Source organism: Chionomys nivalis, chromosome 24 (assembly GCF_950005125.1).
Source record: "Chionomys nivalis chromosome 24, mChiNiv1.1, whole genome shotgun sequence".
NCBI classification, from domain to species: Eukaryota; Metazoa; Chordata; class Mammalia; order Rodentia; family Cricetidae; genus Chionomys; species Chionomys nivalis.
Genome location: NC_080109.1, coordinates 35,344,398 through 35,370,014, shown reverse-complemented (window position 1 = coordinate 35,370,014; position 25,617 = coordinate 35,344,398).

Here is a 25,617-nt window from a genome sequence, read left to right as displayed (position 1 = left end):
GGCTTCGTTGTGAATCTACCCAGCACAGGGGTGTGAATGTATTCCATGGCTGACTGCAATTGCTAAAAGAATGAATGTCAGAACACAGTTGGATGAGATGGGCAAAGACAGCACAGTGGGAGGCGGCAGAAGGAGGTCCCTCCTGGGGTTTAAGGTCCCTCCCCGGGGTCGCTCATAGCCTTCCCGCCTGGCTGCTCTCCTCTGAAGGCTGAACATCCTCCAAGGAGCCTTGATGCTGTTAGAAAATGGGAGAAACTTTAAGAGGCCAGTCATCTGGGAGATTTTAGGTGGCTTCATGAAGGGAGCTGTTGAAGCCGATGTCCCTGCTCAGGACGGAGCTGCCCAGGTTGTGAGCACCTCGGTCGAGCTCTCCATGAAATAATAACCTTCTCTCCTCATGAGCTGGTTTCCTCCCGAGTTTTGATGGGATCCAACGCACGAGCCATTCCTCTCTTTGTCCTGAGGGGGACAAAGCCAGGAGGGGATTGGTGGCTGAGTGTGGACACGGCCCCAGCAGCAAATCTTGATGCAGCGCTGACTTTCACACAGTCCGACTTTCTACAGGAATGAATCATGGCAAGCACAGTGTTTACACCATTTAAAATTCGTGATGTGAATGAGCAACCCAAAGCAAAAAGAAATCTCTATATGAGTCATGGGGTTAAAAACATATAAGTTGATCGAACAAATAAAATCACACATGAAAAATGAGGCACTTCACAAATTCTTGGTTGTTGTTAATCATTATTTATCATAATTTAATCTTAGCACTTCCCCTCTGGTCTCTGTAGACTTTTGCTTTTTCTTTTATCTGGAATCTTTACACTCGAAAATAATAATAAAAAAAAAAAATCCAAACTTGCAAAACCTATACTGAGAGTCAGTTGCTGCCTTTTTGGTTTTTATGCCATGGACTAACTTTCCCTGAAGGGGGATTTTTTTTTTCCTTCTCTCGTTTGGTTCTTTCTTTGTGTCATGAGAACAGGAAGAAACCACTTTTCCCCATCTGAAAGAGAACAGGTTAATTCCCTAAGGAAAACCCTGTCTTCTTTTTGTTATTCTAGCTGTTTCTATTTTGTTTGAGATAAGGTTGGATGTATCCCTGGCTAAGCTCAAATCCCATGGAGCTGAAGACAGCCTGGAGCCTGAGCTCATACAGCCTCGCTCCCCGAGTGCTAGGATGGCAGGTTTGGGCTATCACAGGCTCGTTCCCCGAGAGCTAGGATGGCAGGTTTGGGCTATCACAGCCTCGTTCCCCATGCTAGGTTGACAGGTTTGGACTATCACAGCCTTCTCTCCCAAGTGCTAGGATGGCAGGTTTGGGCTATCAAAGGCCCCTAATGCTTTTGCTGTGTTGGGGATTGAGTCTTGGGGCCTAGTGCATGTTAAATTAGCAATCTACCAACAGTGCTAGAAAACCAGAAAAACTAGCCAGAAAATCATGGCTTCCTCACGGCGAGAAGCTTTCAGCCTCCTCTTCTTTTGGAAAATGAACTCTAGAGGTGTTCTCCTTGCCCCCACCGTCTCTCCACAGCAATGGCTGCTGGGTGAGCGCCATCACAGACGCGGTTATAAAGTCAGACCTATCTCCATGTGATTTTTAAGGTAAGATCGTGTTTAAAGGTAAAGTCATTTTTATTTTGTTTTTGTTTGTTTTGCTTTGTTTTTGAGACAGGGTTTCCCTGTGGCTTTGGAGCTCATCCTTTGGAACTAGCTCTTGTAGACCAGGATGGCCTCAAACTCACAGAGATCCTCCCACCTCTGCCTTCTGAGTGCTGGGATTAAAGGCGTGCGCCACCACCGCCCGGTGGTGATGGAACAGTTCATTTAAATCCTCAGGAGATCAGGACCGAAATAATGAGCTGAGCAGATGTAGGTAGCTACCTCCTCACTCATAGGAGACCCTGGGTTCCAGGTGCATGGGAAGCCCCCCCCCCCCACCAGTCCATCAGTTGTACGTTCCCTTGGGAGGGACACCAGACAGAGAGCATTAAGAAGCCAGCTTTGGAATCCTTAGTTGTGTGTTCCAGCCCCAGCCCCTGTTGGTCTGAGAGAAGCGGTCATCTTGATCTCAGGTGAAAGGACTATGGCTGTGGTAGACACTCCTCTGGGAAGCGCAGAGGCCCGGGGCTGAGAGTGAAGACAGCTAGGACACTCCACTAAAGCTGTTTCCAGTCAGCTCCAGGACAAGTGTTTAACGGTAACGCCAGGAGCTTCCAGGATGTCGGGAGCCCCTTCTTAGCGTGGCTGCTCCCTGGAACCTAATCAGGAGCGTTGGAAAGAAGCCTAGTGACCAGGCCATTCCAGGCAAGCTTTCCTAAGTCACCTGGGTGCTTCGAAGGCTGAGGTAAGCGATGACCTTTGATGTAGACCTTGGAATTGATCTCCGCCCCCCTTCTTTGAAACCTTCAGCTGAGTGGCCCCTCTCTCTCATGAGGCCTCAGTTGCTCACTTCTGACGAGGCCGGGATGCTGGAGACAGTCTTCATCCTGACGTGTTTCGGAGCGAGCCTCACTCTGTCCCCATCAGAGTCATTTGATTTGTGTTCAGTTCTCGCAAAACCCTCTACTTTCCTTTAGAGGGGGGATAGTGGTTAAGAGCACAGGCTCTTAAGAGCTCCCCCGCCCAACCCCTGCCCAACCCCAGTCCTGAGACTAGCAATCTTCGGAAAATCAGTTAACCTCGTGATGCTTATGTGACTAAAAAATCAGATGATATTAGTATCAGAAGGTTGGGAGGGGGAGAGGGAGAGAGGGAAGGAGGGAGGGAGGGAGGGAGAGAGAGGGGGAGAGAGAGGGAGGGAGGGAGGGAGGGAGGGAGGGAGGGAGGGAGGGAGGGAGGTGGAGAGAGGAAGACAGGGCAGCCAGAGAAACAGGCCACTTGGAACATTATTAGAGCACAATAAATGTTATCCTTTCCAAAAAATTATTGCTCATTCTCCTGCCAGACTCCCTGACAAGAACGAGAGTCTCATCTATTGTCAATCCCGTGAACCTAAGGACACTCTATGAGGTCCGCGTTGTGACTTAGATCCCTGAGCTCAGCTTTTCCTCAGTCATGCATGGCACACCATTATCTTACACAGATCTGATTTTACAACCGAAGTCCACGTGTAGCCAATATAATATCAGTTTATCTAATTCCTAAGATGGTTTCCAAGGCAACTGAAATAGGGCAAGATACCTCGACACAAGGGAACGTCCAGGTTGAGGAGATTCACTGTGGATCAGTGCAGGGTTTCAGACGCTTACAGCCCAGTGGTGTAGAGTCCATTGTACCCCCATGCCTCCCCAAAACACACACTAGAGACCTAACCTCACACGGTGATCTTGCCTGGAAACAGGGTTTCCACACGTGTAATTACTTGAGATCACACTGAGAACCGGCACACTGACCCAGAACGACTGCATCTGTACAAGAAGGGCTATGGAAAGTGGAGATGGCAAATCTCGTGTGAGAACGGATAATGGACGGGATTGTGGGGGTGGGCAGATACAGCCAATGGGTACCGAAGAGCCGCAGCAAACGAAAGCTAAGACTTCAGGGTGGGCGTGACCCTTGACCTAGACTCTAGAAGTGAAAGATGATATATTTGTTTTACTCCGTCTGCTTCGTCGTGGCTTATTATGAAAGCCCTAAGGGAAATACATGAAGGAAGCAGACACTAACCAGGCTGTATTGAACGACGCAGGAGAGGGGGAGGGTGGGGACAGCATCTGGGCAGATACTTCCTCCCGGCGTATACCAGGTGTGTGATCTGGTGAGGAATAACCGCGAAACTAGCTGCCACGACCCCTCACACTGCCTTTCGATGGAGGAATGGCTATCTGAAAGTTGCTAGAGGTCTGGACCACTTTCATTAGTGGATCCCGAATGCAGGCTTCAATATCCCCATTTTGTAGACAGGAAGACTGAGGCACCGTGTGGTTAAGTTGAGCTGCAAGGCCTGCAGTTTCTGCTCTTCAGCCGTGCTGAATCAGCATTAACTAGAAGCAGCTTGGACAGGGGAGGCACTGAGCTGAGCAGGGGCCTGAGTGGGAACTGAGGACACCACACTCAGGGAAGACAATATCTGTACACATTCAATTCCCCACCAGCTGAGACTAAGCCAGAAAACGGTCTAAGTAAAAGCAGTTCTCAGGGTCAACCACTGTGGGGCTTCTGACATTTCACTCCATGGAGGAAATGAAAGATAGCAGATTCTGTTAGAACGGACTGACTTTGTTTTCTTTCTTACTGGAGTTAAATACACACCCTGGAACTCTTGGTGTTCTTGCGGTCATCCTTGTTGGTTTTAATACTGCTGCTGGTGGGATCACACACACACACACACACACACACACCTGCTGGAACATCTTTTGGGGCAGAGTGTTTCAACAGATACAGAATTGTGATACAGCCTGTAGCTCTGTCTCTTTTGGTCATAATAGGCTCTATTATGTGACCTTAACTGTCCCTCCAAGGTCCATGTGTTAAAGATTTGGCCCCCAGTGTTGCGCTGTTGAGAGGTGGGGAGTCTCTAAGAGATGGAGCCTAGCGGGAAGTCTTGGGTCATTGGGGGCATGCCCTAAAAGAGACTGTGAAGCCCCAATTCTTCCCCGGGACTGGACTCTCTAAAGCTCTGAACCAAAATGTATCTCTCCTCATCGCGGGTTGCTTACCCCTGATGTTTGTCACGGAGAAGGAGGTAGACAGAATGAGCAAACAGCCAGCATACAGGGTGCCAGGAGCATTTCTGGAATATAACTTAGGTAACAATGCCAACAGCATTGGTGTGGGATATTCCTGAACTAAGTATATTTCCAGCTTAATTTCCACTGAGTCTCAGCCCATTCCAGTTATCAGCCTTCTCCAAAGAACCCCCTTCACGTTTTCCTTCTGACCCCATCAGAGCATCGCAGATTGTTCAGTGTGTGTATCTGTGTTTTGTGTGTAGGAAGAATGCCTTTTGCTATTGCAATATCACCCCCTGTGAGAAAGCATGTCCTCCTAAATGTTCGCACCGTTCCAATGTCACTCTCCACGGGGAAACGTGACAGGGTGAGCTGGGGAGAAAGAATAGGACACCAACACCAGGACAAAGCCCTCAGTACCTCCTAAGGGCTGGTGCCAACTTGACAGGAAAGGAGATCACAGGGTAGGGTCCGCACGGATCCTCCGCAGCACAGGGGGCAAACGTGGTATGACGGCATTCTTCTCCATCACGGCAGGTCCAAAAGAGAGACAAATGAAAGACCCTGGAAGGGACTGAGAAAGCTATAGACACACTCATCTCTCCTGGCACTTCAAGAGTGTGGGCTTCTCACACATGATAGTTCATTTTTTAAGTAAATTATATTTTTTGAGATAGAGTGTTTTGTGAACTGTTGATTATATATATGCAATGTTAGAAACATTTCAATCAATCGAAAATAACTTCAGTAAGTCATCAATTTATAATCCTAACTCTTTATTATGAAAAAAACCTTTATAAAATTCATTTTATAAACATCTTGACAGAAAATAAAAGTGTGTTTACGCTGTTCCCAGTGTGCAGAAATAGTGACCATTTGATGGTGACACTATAGAATTGATGGGTTTTCATTTATCTCTCTGCCTTAAAGGAAAATTGAATTTAGTGATGATGTTAGATGATGGTACTATAATTACAAAATGTGTTTTGAGAATCAATAGGGCCTCACGTAACTGTGTTAGTCTCCCAGCAAGGAAGCCCGGCTGATATGGCTGTATCACAACTCACGAGCCCGGGACTATTTCCTATAATATAAAAGATCAGTGAACATGTGTTTTTCAGACTTAAAATAGAAAGGCAGGTTTTATTTTTTTTTCCCATGTAGGAGAGAGCGGAACATTTTAAAATTGGAAACTTAAAAAGAATTCCAAGATAAAAGAAAGTGAGACCTGAAATTTCTAAGTAGCCCCGCCTGGCTCTTACTCAGTGCCCAAGTCATTTCTCATAAGATACTTCTGTCTTTGGTAAGTTGTGTTCCTGTTTATATAAGAATTCTTATTTACAGTATTCGTGAACACAAGAACTAATTTAGAAAATGACAGTGATTAGGAAGGTCATAGGAGGCACTGCGCCCTCAACGGGCATGGTGTGTGCCATCTGACATCCTGTCATTTCCACCAAGTAACACAGCTTCCCCCAGCCATGTCCCCTTCTGAAAGGCCTGTGGTTGTGCTGCCCAGAAGGGTCATTGTCTAGAATAAATTATTTGATGCCTGTTCCAGTAGTTTTGAACTTTTCCTGCGATTCTTAAGCACGAACACCTCCTGGCATTATGATGGTTGTGCGGACAAAACTCCAGAGTTCGTATCCATCTCTCCCAAGTACTGTATGGCATCTCCTCACCCTCTCAAGTTCAAGGATTCTCGGACTATCTTTTAACATGCTATAGACACAGTATTTCATTAACTTTATTATAATTACACTTTTATTAATTTTATAATCACACTTAGCCGTGTTTCTGGCTGTGTCCACTGCTGAAAGGACAGCTGTTCATCTTACTCCTCCTGACCCAGTGTCCAGAACATGTCATCTGACACCCAGTAGGTGCTTAGCTATGAGTTCAGTAGCTGGACAGTGATGTCACTATGGATACTTTTGTGCTCAGTTTCCTTGGTAAAGTGTTTTCCCATGTGGTTTTGGAACCTGCTTCAGTTGTGACCTGAGGTCCCCATGACTCATTCAGCCTCCCAACCAAAAACACCAGGAGTGTTAATTACTGTAAAAGGCAATGTCTTCAAAAGAGAAGCTGTCTACCTACAGTAACTAGACAGAAACCACCTACCATGGAATGGCTTGTTGGCCCAAAAACTGCGAAAGAGCAGGAATTTTCCATTTCCATCTGAAGATTATCATTTAGCAAGTGGCATCGATCACCTTGGAAGATGCTCAAACCAGAACAAAACAATGATGATCCACAGGCCCACTCAGTAAGGTCTTGCTTAGCTCCTAAATATGACCTGATTTTGTACAAAAGCCTTGTGGGTGACAAATGATTGGAATTTCCTTGCCTGGGCCCTCAAAGAATTGCTCCTATATGAAGGGTTGGAAAGCCCATACCAGGAACAGGAGAATTAGTTCCAAGGTGGCCCATGGGGATTCAGGCAAGTTTTATCTCTTAGCTTATGACTTTTCTTCTTCTTCTTTCTTTCTTTTTTTTCTTTTTTTTTTTTTTTTTAGACAGGGTTTCTCTGTGGTTTTGGAGCCTGTCCTGGAACTAGCTCTTGTAGATCAGGCTGGTCTCGAACTCACGGAGATCCGCCTGCCTCTGCCTCCCGAGTGCTGGGATTAAAGGCGTGCGCCACCACCGCCCGGCTTAGCTTATGACTTATGGGGCTTCTACTTAGAGGAAAATCAACTGTTGGTTTAAAAAAAAACATTCCTCAAACTTAATAATTTAATCATTAATTTTATTGCATGGACTGAATAACAAAAGGTAGGATCATTTCAAAAGGACAAGCCTAGTAAATTCCTTATGCCTGGCTGTGTAAAGACTTTTGCTTCTGCATATCCTATAGCTCTGAGTTCTGGGGTTCTTCAGACTCTACCGTGGGTAGGATGTGGTGTTGTTAACACATGTGCCTCTGGGAAACCCAAGAAAGGTGGATTTTGATCAGAATTTGAGAAGGGATGCTGGACTGAGGTTCTCATCTCTCTGGGACTCTCCTTCCCCATTTTGTATTGTCGCCGCCATGCAGACAGGGTGACCTGTGGGGACAGGGTGACCAGGCTAGGGCTGACAGAGTGGCTGAGTGTGAAATCCATCAGATAGTATATCCAGGAACAGTGAACTGGTAAGCGGCACAAGTGGAGAGAATACAGTGAAAGATTCAGGCTGATGGCCCTCTGGCAAGGGATGGAGTTTGGCATCTCAGGTATCTTCTCTGACCTAGGCCCTGTTTCATAGCAGGAGTGACCCAGCATGGCCAGGCAGCCTTGGACTGAGCAGATAGAGGGCTCTTGGCTCCCAATTAGCACAGATGCTGCAACCCTGAATTCTGTGAGATAACGCGTTTGTACCCTGTAAAGATTTGTCACTTGTATTGGTTTAATAAAATGCTGATTGGCCAGTAGCCAGGCAGGAAATATAGGAGGGGCAACCAGACTAAGGAGAATTCTGGTAAGAGGAAGGGCTCAGTCTGCAGTCACAAGCCAGATGCACAGAAGGCAAGATGAGAATTCCTCACTGAAAAAAAGGTATCAAGCCATGTGGCTGACATAGATAAGAATTATGGGTTAATTTAAGTTGTAAGAGCTAGTTAATAATAAGTCTGAGCTAATAGGTCAAACAGTTTATAATTAATATAAGCCTCTGTGTGCTTGGGACTGAACAGCTGTGGGACTGGGTGGGACAGAAATCTCCACCCACATCTGAATATCATCTTCACCGTTATCCACACAACAGGAGAGGGAAGAGCAGCAGAACTGCTCTCAACTGATTTTCTCTCATTTTTGTCAGCAGAATAACATCATCCGGAAGGGCCTAATAAGGAATATTTTCCCGCATGCTAAGCAAGATTTCACCGGTGGAGCCATAGTCCCAGTCCCTGTGCTGTGCTTTTAATCCAACCCAAAGAACATATCAGCCTTGAGGAACAACTTTCCAGAAGTGCAAGGATATCCATGTTCCTGGAGATGGCTCTCCTCAGGGACATGTAGAAGTCAGTAGACCATGCCCAAACAGTCTTCAGTTCCGTGGAGACCCTAGAGGGTGTTCTGCAGTCTTCCACAGGGCACCATGGAGAAGAGGAACCAGCTGATGAACCCATTTCTTGGTTTCCCCTCTGTGATTCACTTTCTCTCTCATTCCTGCTTTCTGGGATCCACACACAAATGTATAGAACTCACTGCCTCACTGGGGCTTCTGCCTCAGGAGAAAGAAAAGCCGTCTTCACTGGAATACTTTGGCAAGCATTACGTTGTAGCGTTTGCATGGAGCCTTTCTCTTTGCACTCTCTTTGAAGAGCAAAGGAGGTTTGACTTCCTCGCACAAACTGCTGTCCAGGTGAGCTCGAACCCACAGTGCAGGTATCTTCCTGTTAGATCAAGCAGGTAGAGCAGAGACCTGGAGTTCACTCTGGAATTCACCCAGCAGAATCCTCGGGTATTTGCTGATCATTGAGATGTACGCATGCGCAGGAGACCAACACAGTGCAGAAGTGGCTGCCCTGCAGGGTTCACGGGGATTGAAGGAGCAAAGGAGTAAACATTTTCCTTTTCTTTCTCCATTCTCTGCCCTGAACACACTGAGGGGCCTTTCTCCCTGCTGTGGAAACCTGGGCTAGATTATAGATTTCAATGTCATTAATGCCTAAAGTCACAACTTTAGGCAGGGATGGGAACTGGGGATATCACATTTAATCAGTAAATAAAAGGGGGGCAGAAAACCACGTGGAAAATAAACTCCAGAAAACAGACTAAAAGACGGGGAAGAAACAAATACAAGCCATGCCTCTGATGACAGGGAGGTAGGAGAAGACTCTGATAGGAGCATCTTTCTTAGTTCTCAGAGATCCAGAGTGAGTCTCACAGACTGGGACTCCATTCTATCATTCATAGACTTGATGCCACCAAGAGGGTAGAAGGGGTGGGAAAGTCTGAGCCTTCGGCACAGATAGCGTCACAGTTGGCAGCTTTGATAGAAGGACAGACAGCATATGGAGACATTACGTGACCTCTCCCTATCAGCTGTTTTGACAAGCTGGAGTATATTTCCCCCTTTCCCCTTTCCTTCTCCATTCTCTGCCCTGAACACACTGAGGGACCTCTCCCTCTGCTGTGGAAACCGCCTGCTCTCATCTCCTCGTCTCTGCCGTCCACGGCTCCCCTGGCTTCTAAGCATCATGCTGTGGTAAAAGGAACGGCTCTCACCTGAACACGTGTTGGCACTGTGTAAACAGCTTTGTGAAGGGCACACCCGTCAAGTCCTTGGTCCACCCACAAGGCCACGAAGCAGGTGACAGTCCTCAAAGAAATTATAGACAAAGACAAATCGGTAAAAACTGGGAACAGGTACAAAGCTATACGTCCACTAGATCCTTACCAAATCCTACCTGTTGGGAGCTGTAGAAGAATTATCAAGAAAAATAGAAAAAAAAATCCTTTTAGAAAATGCCGTGGGAATCCCAGCTGGGAAATCTGTTTAAATAGGAAGCCTGGTTCAGGTTCTGGCCTCTGCTGACCAGGCTGAGAGCAGGAAACACTGACAGGGCTTGGGAGGCCCGGGAGATGCTGCAGGCTCAAGCGTCAGAGGACTCTGTGGGGCGTGGCTTGGGGCTTTAGTCACAACTCTGAAGGTGAGATTCTGACTTGCAGTGGGAACCGTACAGGAATGCGTGGCTGAAGAAGCTCCGTTCTTATGGGTACACTCTTCCGGAGGCTGAAGAGATACCGCACTGCAGATCTGAGAACTCAGCAGCAATTTTTAATCCTGCCATGTGAGGTTGGTTAAGGTGACCACTACACAATCCGTGGTGACAGACAGGCCTGCAGAGACTGCTGTCTGTCTACAACACCCAATCTCGGCCTCCTCAGTAGTTGACTGTGAACTTTTTAGCCAGGCACGAGCGAAGTGAATGACTGTTCTTCTCAACTGCTGTTTGGTTGCTGTCCATTGGACAAAGTCTAGCCAGTTAACTGTCCTACAAATGCTGTAGGGGATGTTGGGAAAGTAGGAGGCCTTCTCCATTGTCCTGCCTCCTGATTGCCCTGGACACGTAACGGACAGCTCAGACTGTCTGTTGGCTGTGAGGAAGCCATACTAGGGAACTGGACAGGGGATGTGAAGTCCATTGACTTTGCCAAGTGAGATGTTCAGGTTCTGTTACTAGAGAGACTAAACTCTTGTGTGTAGAAGGTAGTGCGTTTGGGTTTTACTTTCAGCTGAACGTAATCTAAATAATACAAACTCAAGGTTGGTAAGAGAGGCACCAACAACAAAAGCCAAACACACAAACGAAGAAGGCAGAACCACAGAGGATCTGCCAGAGAGGGATAAGTCAACATCAGGGAACCACAGAGAGGGAACCAGAAGGGGATCATAGCATTGACCAATGAGATGGCGGTTATGTCTCCGCCAAAGCACAGAAGTTTCACAGCGTGGAAAACAAACCTGTTCCTTGGTCCTCATGGATTTCGCTCATTTACTTAATAGTTTGGAAAATCTGGGGCTTTCATTTTTCTAGTTCTCTTTGATCTGAGAATTATCCAAGCCACAAAACTTCATGAATTGTTTCATGCTGAGTTTTGACAAGGTGATAGCACAAAAATAATCTGTGTGAGCCGGGCGGTGGTGGCGCACGCCTTTAATCCCAGCACTCGGGAGGCAGAGGCAGGCGGATCTCTGTGAGTTCGAGGCCAGCCTGGTCTACAGAGCTAGTTCCAGGACAGGAACCAAAAGCTACAGAGAAACACTGTCTCAAAAATAAAAATAAAAATAAATAATCTGTGTGAAAAAACATTGAATTCCTGCGGCTCTACTGAATGATAGTCATGGTTTTGATGGATTCCAAACAATACGATCACACTACCTTTTTATTTACTCTTCGGTTATACACAGGTTTTTGTTCTGACACTTAGAGCATTGGTTAAAACGGGCACACTGCCTAGAGAGTTTCTCATCACTGAAGCTCCAACTGCACAGACAGACACAGAGCAAAACAACGGTGTTTAGAACCGGCAAGAACTGTCCAAAAAGCGTAATTCCCCTTATTTGTATCTGTGTCCATGTGTGTGCGGGGACACACGTGTGTGCATGTGGAGACCAGAAGTCAGTCTTTCATGTTGTTTTTTAGGCATTGCCCACTGTTGGGAAGGGGAGAGACAGAGAGAGAGAGGAGCAAGAGAAGAGGGAGAGAGTCAGATTCGTTGTCCTGAAGCTTGCCGGCTATACCAGACTCTCTGGCCAGTGAACCCCAGAGATCCTCCTGCCTTTGTTTCCCCAGTACTAGGTACCCAAGCTTGTGCCACCGGGCTTTGTAAGTGGGCTCTAGGGTAGGAACCCAGGGCCCCAGGCTGGGAGAGCAAGCGCATTCCTGAAGGAGCCATCTCCCCAGCATCCCCTTTCTCTCTATACTAATACAGAGTTACTATATTAAAAATTCACTCCACTAATATTACCATCTTCTAAACTGTAGAACATTCCAGCTGTAAACAAATTTCCTACACAATACAAGATTAAACGGCAACCTTGGTTTTATTCACTACCACTGAAAGGCTGATAAACTTGCATGTTCCCAAGTTTTGTAGTTACAGGGGCCACACCATGTCTGCGCCTGTGTCTCGTCTTCTTTCTTTTGAGACAGGATCTTAATTTGTAGCTCATGCTGGCCTGGAGTCACAAGACCCTCTGCCATGGCCTCTGTAACTGCCTCTCTTGATCCTTAATTTGTAGTGATGTAAAGAATAATTTATATAGAGCTAGAAAATTTTTAAAAAGGTGAGCCAGGCGGTGGTGGTGCAAACCTTTAATCCCAGCACTCAGGAGACAGAGGCAGGCAGATCTCTGTGAGTTTTAGCACAACCTGGTCTACAAGAACTAGTTCCCTAGATGCAAAATTTTGTATTGCACATGAGACAAAGTCTTGGGAATTAAGAGAGGTACTTACATGCATACAGTACCAATATATATCCACAATAAAATATATTTGCCCAAATATAAAATGCCTACTACCATCTTTTACAATGCAAGACCTCAATAAGGGAGTTTAGAATAAAATACCAAGGGCTGGAGAGATGGCTCAGAGGTTAAAAGCACTGATTGCTCTTCCAGAGGTCCTGAGTTCAAGTTTCAGCAACCACATGGTAGCTCACAGCCATCTGTAATAGGAGCTGATGTCCTCTTCCACCATGCAGCATACATACAGACAGAACACTGTATACATAATAAATAAATAAATTTTAAAAAAATTAAAAAAAGAAAATATCAAACACAAAAATTGGATTTTAAGCTGTAATTGTGGCCTTTCCTGTCCTGGCCCATATAGGCAAGAGTAAAGATCTGGGGTGTGGCCCAGAGGTAAGCTCTTGCTCAGCAGGTATGAGGCCCAGGTTCATCCCTGGTACAACAACAAAAATACCCCTAAAGACTCACATTTATTCCATTTTACATAATTTAGTCAATATTTACTCATAGGCCATAAGTATAGAATCTAACACGGTAATTGACAACACTTCAAAGTCCCAAAGAACCTTCTTGATATTAAGGAGGCTGGAGAGCCAAAGTCAGACCTGTGTTGGATATTATTACTAAATTTTATAATATCATTTAACCATTTTGTATTTATAGTATTTTTTGAAATTGTAATGACATTGTTTCCTCCCTCCTGGTCTTCCCTCCCTCTCCTCCCATGCACACCCTTCTTGCTCTTCCTTGTCAAACCCACGGCCTCTTTTTCCTTAATTGTCGTGACATATACAGATACAGGTGTATAGATATATTTGTAAATACATAAATACAGCCTGCAGCGTCCATACAGTGTTACCGGTGTTTATATGATCTCAGGCTGACCACTTGCTATCAGGTAACCCATTGGGGGTCTCTTCCCAGAGAGGCCCATTCCCCCCACCCTCAGAATTCTCCATCTGTCCATAGCTCTCTGCCTAAGGCTGAGGCCCATCCCGTGAGGAGCATGGTGTCCCCGCTATTTAGGCAGTCATGTTGAGGAGACTTCATGGGTGTAACTTTCCTGACATCTCTAAGGGGCACAGTCTCACAGCAACCTCTTATTCCTCTGGCTCCATCTTCCACAATTGTCCCTGAGGCTCAGGGACAGGAACTGTGTTGTATATAAATCAGTTGGGACTTAAAATCACACAATCTCTTGTTCTCTGCATTTCAGCGGGTTATGGTTTTCTGAAATGGTCTCCATCTGTTGCAAAGAGAAGTTTCTTTGACGGGGGTGGGGAATGAGAACTACATTTATCTGTGGGTATAAAGATCCGTATGTGTGATGTAGAAGGAGTTATACTGGCTTACTAAGGCGGCAGTAGCAGTTTTTGCTTAAAGATCTGTGACTCCACTAGCCCTGAGTTTGGCTGGGTTGCCAGCCGAGCAAGCCTTAAGTCCAATTAGAGAGCTATTGGTTACTACCGAGGCATGTGTGCCCCTAATGTATCTTTAAGGTTATCATGCCTGAATGTTTCTTTAAGGTGATCATGCCTGCCGGCTGTTGTTGTGAGTCAGCAGGGTGGGACCGTTGATGGCTTCTCGCCCTTGAAAGTTTGTACAGAGTTTTCTGGTCCCCTGAAAGCCAGTCCTGGGGCCTCTGGGTCCTGTGTCTGAAGTGCATGGCATCCTCAGCAATAGAAACTTATGTTCACCTCTAGGGGGCAGCCAAGAGCAATAGCAATAGCCTATAATGCTTTGGGAGACTAGACTACCTTGGACAACCCTGACCAACAACTCAGAAGGAGGCTTCTCATGCCTGGCATTGGGGTTGACTTCTTTTGTCCTTACTGTTACTTTATCCTCTCCCTTCTTCTGTACTTCTCTTCTTCCCTCCTAGTTAAAGCCCCTCCCACCCCAATTTTCCCATTTCCCCCTGCGAATCACTGAAAGCCTGCTAGTCCCCTCCCTAGTACTAATTCTTCCCCTCCATAACTCCCCTTTACTTCCCTGGATTTTTCAGTTAATCCAAACTCAATACTCATGCCATTTAACCATTTAAAACCAGAATTAGGGGTAAGAGAAAAGGTGAATTGAAATATGGACGTCCTCAAAGGTGCAGGTACCGCGCTTCTTATTCCTAGCACGGGTATGTCTGAGTGGACATTTCCCATGCTATCCTATTTTGCTAATAGCATGAATTAGTAAAATATTAGGCCTGCAGCTTTAATTTGTTTACCTGGCTTTATTTCTGTCCCCAACATGTATATCATCCTATACTGATGATATTATGGTTATCAATTTCCTTAATCAGCTATATAGATCTCTCCTTCCCATTCTGCCCCCGGAACAGTGTGTCGTGGTCTGTTTTATACCCATATCTTGATAATGTATGAAGCAGACTACAAATCATTTCCCATCTTTGTGGGATATCATCATGACCTATTTTATACTGTTAGGGAGGCCGGTTTAATCCAAAATCGAAATTGACATCTTTTATCCATTAGAGTTCCTCCCTTCTCATCTCTGTCAGTTTGGAACTGAAGCAAGGCTCAAAACCTACATAACTGAAAGTTTCGGTCCAGACACAGAGACTGCGGACATGAGATCTTCCTCCAAGGTTTGACTGAGAAGTTAGGTCATTGGAGATATGAGGGAGAGAGCAGCCAGAGGCATCTGGAAGGGTCGAGAGTGAGGGAAGAAAGTAGAAAATTGAACACGACCAGCAGACTGTTCCAGACCACGAGACAGAGGAGAGGCTTGGCTAAAATGCCTGGGTTATATGGAAATGAGAAGCCAGAGGAGGGAGACCCCCCCAGAGAAGACTTTAGGGTAGGGGGTGGGGTGAGAAAAGCCGTAGGTAGCTGTGGCAGTGAAGGAGCCTGGAGGCCAGTGTGGGGGCTGAGGAAAGCATTGTGGGACACCCATCCTAAATTCCTAAAAGCTAAGCTGCCAGGCAACTCCTCGCCCCCTCCCCAGAGCTGTAAAACTACTGGGGTAATTCACTGCCTGCTCTGGCCGCTATAAAACCTGTTTATCACTGTGTACCAGGGTGTGAGACAGCTTCTCCCTCTCTCTGTAATCAGGGAGAGAGAGACATAGATCCTCACTAGCTGAGGGTAGGAAAGGCCGTTCCTCACTCAGTGACACATTCCACAGGAACCGTAAATGTTGTCTCCATCTTTAAAAACTACCCTTCTGCCCAGCCTCTTCTATGGAGAACCTTCCATTTGGTTTTAAGGCTGGTTGTCCTGCTAACAATAATACATTCATTTCATTATAATTAGAATTGAGTCTGTGGTCTTTTCCTGGAGATTCAACCTCTGTACTACAGTGTCTTAGCGTTCTATTGCTGTGAGGAGACACCATGACCCCGGCAACTCGTATAAAGGAAAGCAGTTCATTGGGGCTGGCTCACAGTTCGGAGGTTCAGGCGGGAAGCATGGCAGCGTGCAGGCAAACATGGCTGGAGCAGTAGCTGAGAGTTCTCCATTCAGATCTTCAGACAACAGGAAGAGGGGAGCTCTGGGCTTAGAATGGGCTTTCTGAAACCTTCAAACTCACCTCCCAGTGACACAATTCTGCCAACAAGGCCACACCTCTTAATCCTTCTAAATAGTGCCACTCAAGGGTGACCAAATATTCAAGTCTGTGAGCCATCAGAGGCCTTTCTTGTTCAAGCCACCACAACCAGCCGGTGCTTCCATATGCTAGTGGGCACCCCAGACAGCCACACGACTTTTCAGACAATGATGGAGTGGAATTCCCTTTGGACCTGACAAAACCCTTGTGGAGAGAGCCCACTCCCTGCCATCTTGTTCTCCCTTATCTTCAGGCCGCACTCCTCTGCCACTCTGTTCTCCTTCAAAGCCAAAGGTAAGGGTAGTGTTGTCTGTGCCCTATAGTGAGCCTGACTCTGGCAAATCCCCCAGACCTCCCTCTGTGCATTCTGGTTGCTTGTCTCTAGGTGGCGTCTCAGCAAGCTGCTCATCCGCTGTCCCTGGCGGAGCTCCGCCTGGCCTTTCTCTGCCCTCATCCCTCAGCAGTTTTTCAGATGGGAGTCAGTCTTAGTTTCCCCTCTGCTGCTGTGATAAAAAAAAAACACTCTAACCAAAAGCAACTCAGGAGAGGAGGGGATTTACACACTTACACAGCTAGGTCATGGTCTGTCCCTGAGGAAAGTCCGGGAGGAAGCCAGAGAGGAACACTGTCTCCTAGAGCCCAGGACTACCTGCCAGCGATGAAGCTGTTCACAGTGGGCTGGGTCCTCCAAGGCAATCTCCTCATAGACGTTGGCATTCCTGGGCCAGCCCAGCTTTCCACTCAGATGCCCCTAGGCTGTGCCAAGTTAACAATTAGTGGTGACTAGCGCTTGTCCCTTTTACCAATGCCTGTTTGGGGCTACCCCACCACTCTCCACACAGAAGTAACCTAATAAGGTTCATCCTAGCTCTGTCTGGTCTATTCTGACCCCTCTTCTGGCCCTGATGTCCTCAAATATTCTGGTTTCTTCTTCACATGGGTGCCAAAGTTCCTGGTCGCCACGGCCTCTCTTGGTGCTTAGGAAACATGTTGCTTCTTCACTTGGATGGCAGAAGAAATGCCTTTACCCCCATGAACTGGAGGATAAACTCGTAGGGGTGAAGACTACTGCATTAGATGGATACCTCTCTCTTCATTCCTTGCAGGGCTGCCGTGATGATTCTGGGACATAACGGCATTACTTATCATTTTTAGCTTGATGTGAAACTTTCAGGCAATGGAAGGAGTCACCTGAGATGTGCAATATGGAAATTGTAAAAGTATATAATTATATACTATTAATTAGCATAGGAAATTATTACAGCGTCCGTAGGTTGTGATGAAGCAGATTTCAGTCCTTCCCTGGTGTCCACAGAGGGTAGGACGCCGACAGCCTCCAGCCTCCTCTGCAACATGGTGTGTTGTTTGCACAGAGCCTTGCCTGCATCCTCCCACACACCTGAGATGCTTCCTGGGTTATTTATGGCACCCAACGCTATACAAATCCTTGTGAGTAGTTGCTACGCTCTACTGTGTAAGACACAGTGACAAGGGAAAGTTCTGCGCATGCTCAGAATTGTATTTTTAACACTTTATTTTGTTGTGTTTTGCTTTTTTTTTTAATCTGGAATTGACTGGACTGTAAATATAGAGGCCAAGGAGCCTGCTGTATCTGAAATATTTGCTCTTCTTCCTAAGGTCTGCTCTTGTTGCTAAAATACCATGAGATTCATCCAAATATTCCTTTATGTTGTAGCCTTGCAGTTAGAGAAAACCGAGTCCGCAGTGAGCCGACAGGAGTCCTCACACACAGGCACATAAGCTGGCACACGGCACACACCCTGACCACGGCCCATGACAGTCCCCTGGCTCTACACTGGCACACGGCACACACCCTGAGCATGGCACACGGCAGTCCCCTGGCTCTCTCCTGCTCTGATTTTCCCATAAACACTCTTCAGAGCACAGCTACAGCAAGGAGGACTCCCAATAGTTCGTATGCTTTTTTTGAGAAATGGCAGAAATCACCTTAAAATGGCTTGTAAATTCAGACACTTTTTTGCTTTGTTTTTAGAGACAGAGTTTCACTGTGTATTGCCTTGGCTGTACTGGAACTCACTCTGTAGACCATACTAGCCTCAAACTCATAGAGATCCCCCTACCTCTGCTTCCAAGTGCTGAGATTAAAGATGCCTGCCACCACTCAGCTAGATTCATAGTCTTTTAATTATAACTAGAAGCCTAACTCAAATTAACTTTTAAAATATAAGAAATGTTCATGACATGGCTTTAGGAAAAGCTTAATCTAGGTTTGTACCAAAATCCCAATTTCTGTCTTTCTTTTATTTGGTGTCACTTAAGAATAAAATAAGGAAACACTTTTCTCAACAGCCAGATCAGCTGGCAACAGACTGTGTGCCCAGTTGTGCATACAGCTGTCCGGGAGAGCAGGCTATACCAACTGGCCTCAGTCTGACCCTCTCCAGAGCCTAGGCTTGAGATCTGTTCCACCCAAAACAGATGACTGAAAAGATGATGTTCAGGAGAAGGTTGCAAAAATCAAAAGGAAACATCCAAATGTATAATCAGAACATGGGGATGAATTGGGGCTGTTCTGACTCAGGAGGGAACGGAACTATCAGGGAGGGCTCAGCTAGTGGTCTTGGCATGCCGCTCCCTGCGTTTTTTCTCCTTTTCAGACCTCTGCTTGTCTTCCTAAAGAGAACATACCAAGGCCATGTGATGGAAAGAGAGCTTCCAGTAGGTGCCAGTTCACACTTCCCAGGTGAACTTTAACTCACCTGAGACCAGACCCCCACATGACCAGAACAACTCCTGAGTCGCAACACTTCACACCACCAACCGTTCCAGGGACGGACATGGTGTCAGGGAGTCACAGGGAGATCCATGGCTGTCACACTACATGTCTGCACAAGCGGTAGCTGCTGGAGAGAACATAGCGCTGAGACCTGTCAACACAGTGGAAGGAAAGAGTTTGCAAAACACACAGGAAGGCAAACATGCAGTGACGAGCTGGGCTGGGACATACGTACCTCAACTGTCTGCGCTTGTGATAGACGCTCCTGATGACTCGCCGGCTTGCTAGCTAATGTTGTGACCATTTCTGCACAGGTGGATGTTGCCTAAATTAGCCTCTTAGCGTCCGTCTGCGCTGTCCTTGATCGCTCCGTGCGAATGGCATTCGTTACCAGACTTTATGCTTTCGCTGCAAGTATCTCAGTTATTTCTAATACCGATTCTGAATCACTGCAATCGTTTTTAACCACAAATTCCGATCATTTTGGTCTCATCAAACAGCTGCCTTCTTTTATTACCTGTGGTCTTATTTGCATAATCTTGACTGAGCTCGTAGAAGCAGCTGCTCTTTATCTCGGTTCCCAGAGACGAACCTGCTATTAAACTGTATCTGGATTTCCTTATCACCAGGTTTTAGGCTGCAGAGCTCAACATCTCTGCCTAATGGCTTCGCTCCACTGAGGTCAGGCTTTCTTGAAAACTGCCAGGATAGCTGGGCTGAAGGGATCCGAGGAACAGCCCCGAAACAAGAGACAAACTACCAGGGAGGAAAATATGAACTGTACTCAGCATTCAGTGGCAGAGCCAAATGGCCCTGTGGAACCCCGTCCTGCTTTCTTTGCTTGGTTCTAGAAGCACACCCTACCCTGAGAGGCCAGGAATATAGTAAAAAGCACAGTCCCGGAGTCTGCCCGGCAGCCATCAGTTACAACAGCTACGTCCACCGTCCACCTCTTCCCCGCATCTCTGTACTCCATTTTTCCCTTGCTCCGGCTGAGGGCGCATTCTCGTAGGTGTTTGTACGCCTAAGCTTGGGACCAGCTTCGGTGCCTGCTGGAGCCCTCTTCCCTCTCTCCATAAACTGCACCTTCTTGGCCTCCCCTCGCCACTCGCTACTCGGTGTGATTTGCTCCAACACTCCCTTTCTTTTCTGGCTCCGTGCATCTTTGATGCTATGCTGGGTTAGACGCTGGGGGAACCTTGCTCTGCTAGGGCATCCATGCATTTTTACTAACTCTTTCGTGTTTCTGGGCATCCCTCCATGGTAAGATCCTTGGCCACTCTGTCCAGGCTCCTTTTAAGGAGCCAAAGCTTTAGTTGCTGTTTTAAATCTTAAGTTGTTACCGGCGCTTTCTTATCTAATAAGCTTGCAAACCTGTTTTGTTTTTTTTTAAAATCTGTTTTCTATAAAAATGCCAATGTATTCTCTAAATAATAGCTACAGCTAACTTTCATGACTGAGCAGAGATCATAACATATTATCTTTGCCAGCCCCGTTTGGAAGAGTAATAAATACTTAAAGCCAATGCAAATACTTTGCCCATATTATAAGAACAGTCACACGGGGACCAGAATGTCACCTCCATATCCTACAGCTGGAGACTTCAGCTGTATGTCAGCTTAGGGGGTCTACCTCCCGCTAACGAAACTCACAGCCGACTGGGGAGTTTTCTTAACAGATGTATATTTATACAGAGAATAGCTGGCTTCCTTACTCTGCAGCCCCTTACGATACTGCCTGAAGCAGTTGATTCTAATAAATACTTCATGATCATAATTTGTGTCTTGTAACCAAAAGATACAAGTCACTATTTCAGAGCTGTGCTGCAGAGTCATGCGGTAGGTGGCAGAACTCTTAACGGAAACACTGGTTGAATATAGATACTTGTGAGGGGAGAGAGGGCGTAGGGAGGGAGGAAGGAAGTACAAAAGAATGTCAAGCTTGTGGGGTACACAAGATTTTCCTAACAGAAGCATAAAGCCCGTTGTCTGTTTTCCTCCCCTGCACTACCCCCTTGTGGTGGAAAGCCATTGGTGCTTTCGTAGAAAGACTAAGTAAAGAAGGCTGGTCAGCACAGAAACAGGCGGCAACCACACAGCAAAGAAGGAAGGTCAAGGCCCCCAAGAAGACCTGCCAGCCTCCATGCAGCTTGTGGGGAGCCTTGCCCTGCATGAGCTTCCTGTTCATGCTCTGTGGCTCTGTGAGAGGCGGCTGTCTCTGCCCCACACTGACCCTGGACATCACTTCTGAGCAGCGTAACCTACGATGGTTACACCGTCCACAGTAGCTTGGCAATAATGTTAGCCGTAGAGCTCAGGGGCTAGTGGGAAGCTCCTGCCTGGAGCACATTTCCTTGGCCAGCTGCTCTGGACATTCCCAGAGAAGGTCTTGTCACTGTTTGTGATGTCCCCCAGTCTCCAGTGAGACACAGAAGGCTTGTGAACATCACACGGACAAGGAGAGGAAGACCGGAAACAGTTCTGAAGAAGAACAGAAGCCAGGAGGGGACTGTACACAGCCTACCTCTAATCCCCTCCTCTACTAAAGAAAATCCACAAAGACAGGAAAGTGTGTCATTTGCATCACCGAGAGCAAAAAGAAAAGAAAAAAAAAGCCAGAAAAGAAAGGAAGGAAGGAAAGAAGGAAGAAAAAAATAAAACTTATTTGTAAAGTCCAGTTTGAGCACTGAATTCTTAAATCAACTTATCACAGTAACTCTTAACTCCTAAATACAAGGTTGAAAAGCATCCTATGTGTAGGGAGTGTTCCCTGGGAGCAAGATCCCACCATAAGGGAGACCTCTTGTGGAGGGCACAGTTATTGCAAAGTGCTAGAGATCCTGTTTCAAGAGAAAAAAAAATAGTAATATTTGTTGCAAATGTACCAATATTCTCCAAAAATAGGAAGACATCAGAATTAGAAAGATAACTACTGAATGAACACTAGCGTTTAGATATTGTCTAATTTCTTAATAAAATTTTGCTAAAGTGCAATCCTTAACAAATCAAACCACAAATATATCCCTGTCTGAAGGCTGTGAAAGGCAGACGATACACCCAGCAGAGACAGCAGGTCCCGCCAATCTCCAGACACAGTCTCAGTCAACATTTTCCTGTTCTCAGATGAGGTCCAGGAGCAACCAGTTACTCTGATTCTCCGGGGCTTTGTTCTGTAACCAGTTTGTGGCTTCAGGAGGCCCAACAGAACCTCCGGTCTCGCTACCCCACACACTTGGCTGGGGAAACCAAAGCGTCCTGTTGTGATTTAAGAAGTAACGTCTTGGGGTTCTGGAGTTGGCATGAGAACTGTTCAAACAGAAGTAGGAAGAGAGGCAGCTCTGGGACCAGTGGCCCAAACACTCAGGCTGCGGTTGTATTCACAGACAACTGCTTTTCAGTAAGTTGGAGATCGCTCCAACAGAGACAAACACTGCGCTTTCATGTGGGCAAGGGAAGGCTTGATCAGACAAAGTCTCTATGCTTTTGAAATGCTAGGTGAGAGGGAGGAAGTCGGGCTACAATTGGGGCAGAATTTACAGCAGCAAAATCACATTCTGGCAAGTTCTCTCTTATTGCAAGGGGCCTCTGAGCTGCTAGAGATGCCCACAGATAGCTACTGTCACCTACTGGCTGGCCTCCAACAGCCATGGGACCCAGAGCAGGGAATTCAGCCAGACTAGCTCCTGAATTAAGGCTTGGGTGGTAGCCCATCATATTCTCAATCACATGACCAACTTAGTTCTTAGAGGACAAGGTTTGGAGACTTTGATGTGTCTGCCGAAAACCTCACAGGAGGGAAGTTGGGTGGTGTTTCTGTGTCACCTGGTGCGGTAGGGCTGTAAAACAACGTGCCCATCCTGAAGATGGCTTCCGTATTTAAGTGCTAAGGTCATCTGAAGTTTATCTGTAAGTCCGACAGCTCACTGAATGAATGCAATCTGACTGATAGCCTCAACTGTGGCTGTCACAGTCACAGTTCCTAAGGTACCCAACTGGAAGTCCGTCTGTGTCTGAGTCTTTCTCAGAACACCCGGTGGATCTGTCGGGAAAGAGGTGGGGGAGAGGACAACAATCGGCAGATGGGGGATGCCGGACCAGCAGAAGGTAGAGAATGAGGGACCAAGATGTATTCGGACACAAAGGCAAAATGCCAAGTTTACAGCATCTGTGGATGCGGCCCGACCTCAGTTTCCCCTCCTCCCTCTCAGTGTCTTTACCTCACACTCTGAGTTCTTGTTTAGCCCCTTTCTCAAGCACACCTGTCATGTGGCCACTGGACCAAGAAAATGGTGTTTACAACTTGATTCTTGGGGTTAGGCAGCCTATCTCTTTCTGTTCCTTGTGTGAAATGGAACCAATGCCACATCTTAGCTGCTCAATTCTTAAAAAAAAAAATTAATCTGGTATTATAACAATCCTGAAAGCTTGAATCATTTTTAAATCTGCACATTTAACATAGTAATGTCTTTTTTTAATCTCAAGAAGGTGTTCTGTATAACTGTATATCTTCCAAATGAATAGTCCCACAATGGACTCAGAGAAATAAGAAAAATAAAGGTTTTTTTGTTCTACCTCACAGGTACATGTGAGCAACTGTGAGGGAACCAGACTTCCTGCAGAGGCCTGATATCCTGCACGGGGACTTAAGTGAGCCTAGGGACCCCGTCAGGCTCCCTCACTGTGGCGTGGAGCACCGCTTCCCCGAGGCACAGCCTGGGAAGGTGAGTTCCACCACTGGAAAGCCTTGGCATCAGAAGCTACTGGGAACTAAGATGGAGAGGGAGAGAATGCTACCGAACATGAAAATCCAACGGTGCACATGAAGTGTGTGTGTTCCAGGTCGTGTGGCTATGGTATCTCACTGGGGGCTCCTCTCAGCTTGCTGCCTTGTTTCCTTGGTTGAATCAATTGAGCTGAGACGTAGAGTGTGGTACAGAGCACATGACAAGGAGTTTATTTATTGCAAAGGAACAAGGGACAAGAGTGGCCAGGGGCCAGAGAGCCCACTGTGGGAGAAAGGATTCTCAGTGGGAAAGTGGACAGTGGCAGGCAGGTTTATGCAAGTATCTGAAACATTTCCTGCGGGGCATCTCACTGTTCAGGTGACTGACAGGCCCATCTGGATTACCTCTTTAAGGGAAATACAATGGCATGTCTTTGTTCTGTGTCAGAAAGCCCCAAATTCCTCCCAGGGCTAGAGACAAAACTGAGGCCATTCTGTTGGCCAAAAGTCATGTAATAGAGTAAGTTTGTAAGAATTAAAGACAATAAAATATCTCTAAGAATAGCTGATTTTTACCCAGAGGAAATGATCCTCTCTTGATGAATCTCAATAAAGCCCTGCCTCCTGGTCCTACCTCCCTTCCATACAGCTTTAAATCTTGAGGGGCTTTCTTCTCCCTTAAAATTAGTGTTACCAGGGACACTGGAGGTGGGGCCCAAAGATGACTGAAGGAGAGGTTCATCCACAGAGACTTTCAAGTCTGAGAGTCTCTAACTAGCCTGCCTCAAAATCTGTTGTAGATTTTTAAATGAATGAATGAAATGTATGCCCTGCAATGCTGAAGCAGGCATGGGCAGCCCATAGGGGGTTTCATGGTCTAAGCCAACAACTGACCAGGTCTCTTCCTCAAGAGGGCACCAGAGCCTCATTATAGGTGGTTGTGAGCCACCTCATGGTTGCTGGGAATTGATCTCAGGACCTTTGGAAGAGCCATCTCTCAATATAGACATCGGCAAATGTTTCCTTTAAGAATTTTTCTGTACAGATGAAGGCTAGGCCTTCTTAAAATATGAATCTAGTGATATTTTGATAGAAAACAACTTTTAGTTCTCCTAACTATTGTATAAAGAGTAAAGGAGTTCTTATTGTCCCAGAATCTGCTAACAAGCACGTCCAATCTTTGGCATTGTAATAGAATGTTGTTGTTTATGAAGCTCACACTTGAGAATCACATAATTTAGTTATGAAAAAAATCTGAACATGTCTTATAATCTTCTTACTACGCTTACAGTTCTGTGTTGGTCCACATTTATAGCTCTCGTTGACCTGCAGTCTACAGGTTGGGCACGCGTAGAGCATGATGGGTGGTGGGTTTCTGAGAGATACAGAAAAGGGAGTTTGGAGGACAGGCCAACTTAGTGGTGGTGGTGGTGGTGGATATTGGGGTTAGTAGGAAGTTTCAAAGGGGTTCTGTGTCCTTGTGTCCCAGAACAAGGAATTGGACAGAGGCACGTGAATGGTAGCAAGCAAAACAGGGGCTTTATTAAGAAAAGATATTCCACAGGAGGAGGCAGATCAGAGCAGAGCCAAGTCTGCCCAAGATGTGGCTGGTGTATCATTTCTTGGGCTTTTGAGCTCATTCTCATAGCCTAGGCTTCTCACATAGCCTGTCACGTGGAGTTCTACACATAGCTCCAAACATCCCATGACTCACGGTATCTTAACCCCCACCCGGATGAGTTTTCATGCTGCCAGGAGCCACAGGTCACCTCCAGACACCCCACAGTGCCTCTGCTCCTGTACCCATGGTTAGCTCTTGTCAGAATTTCTCTTCTAGCCTTCCCCTTTGTCAGCAGGCTTTTCCTGCATGCTGATTTTACAGCCTCTAGGAAGGGTTTCTGAACCTCACTCTCTACCCTCCTTTCCCACCTGAGTTCCTCT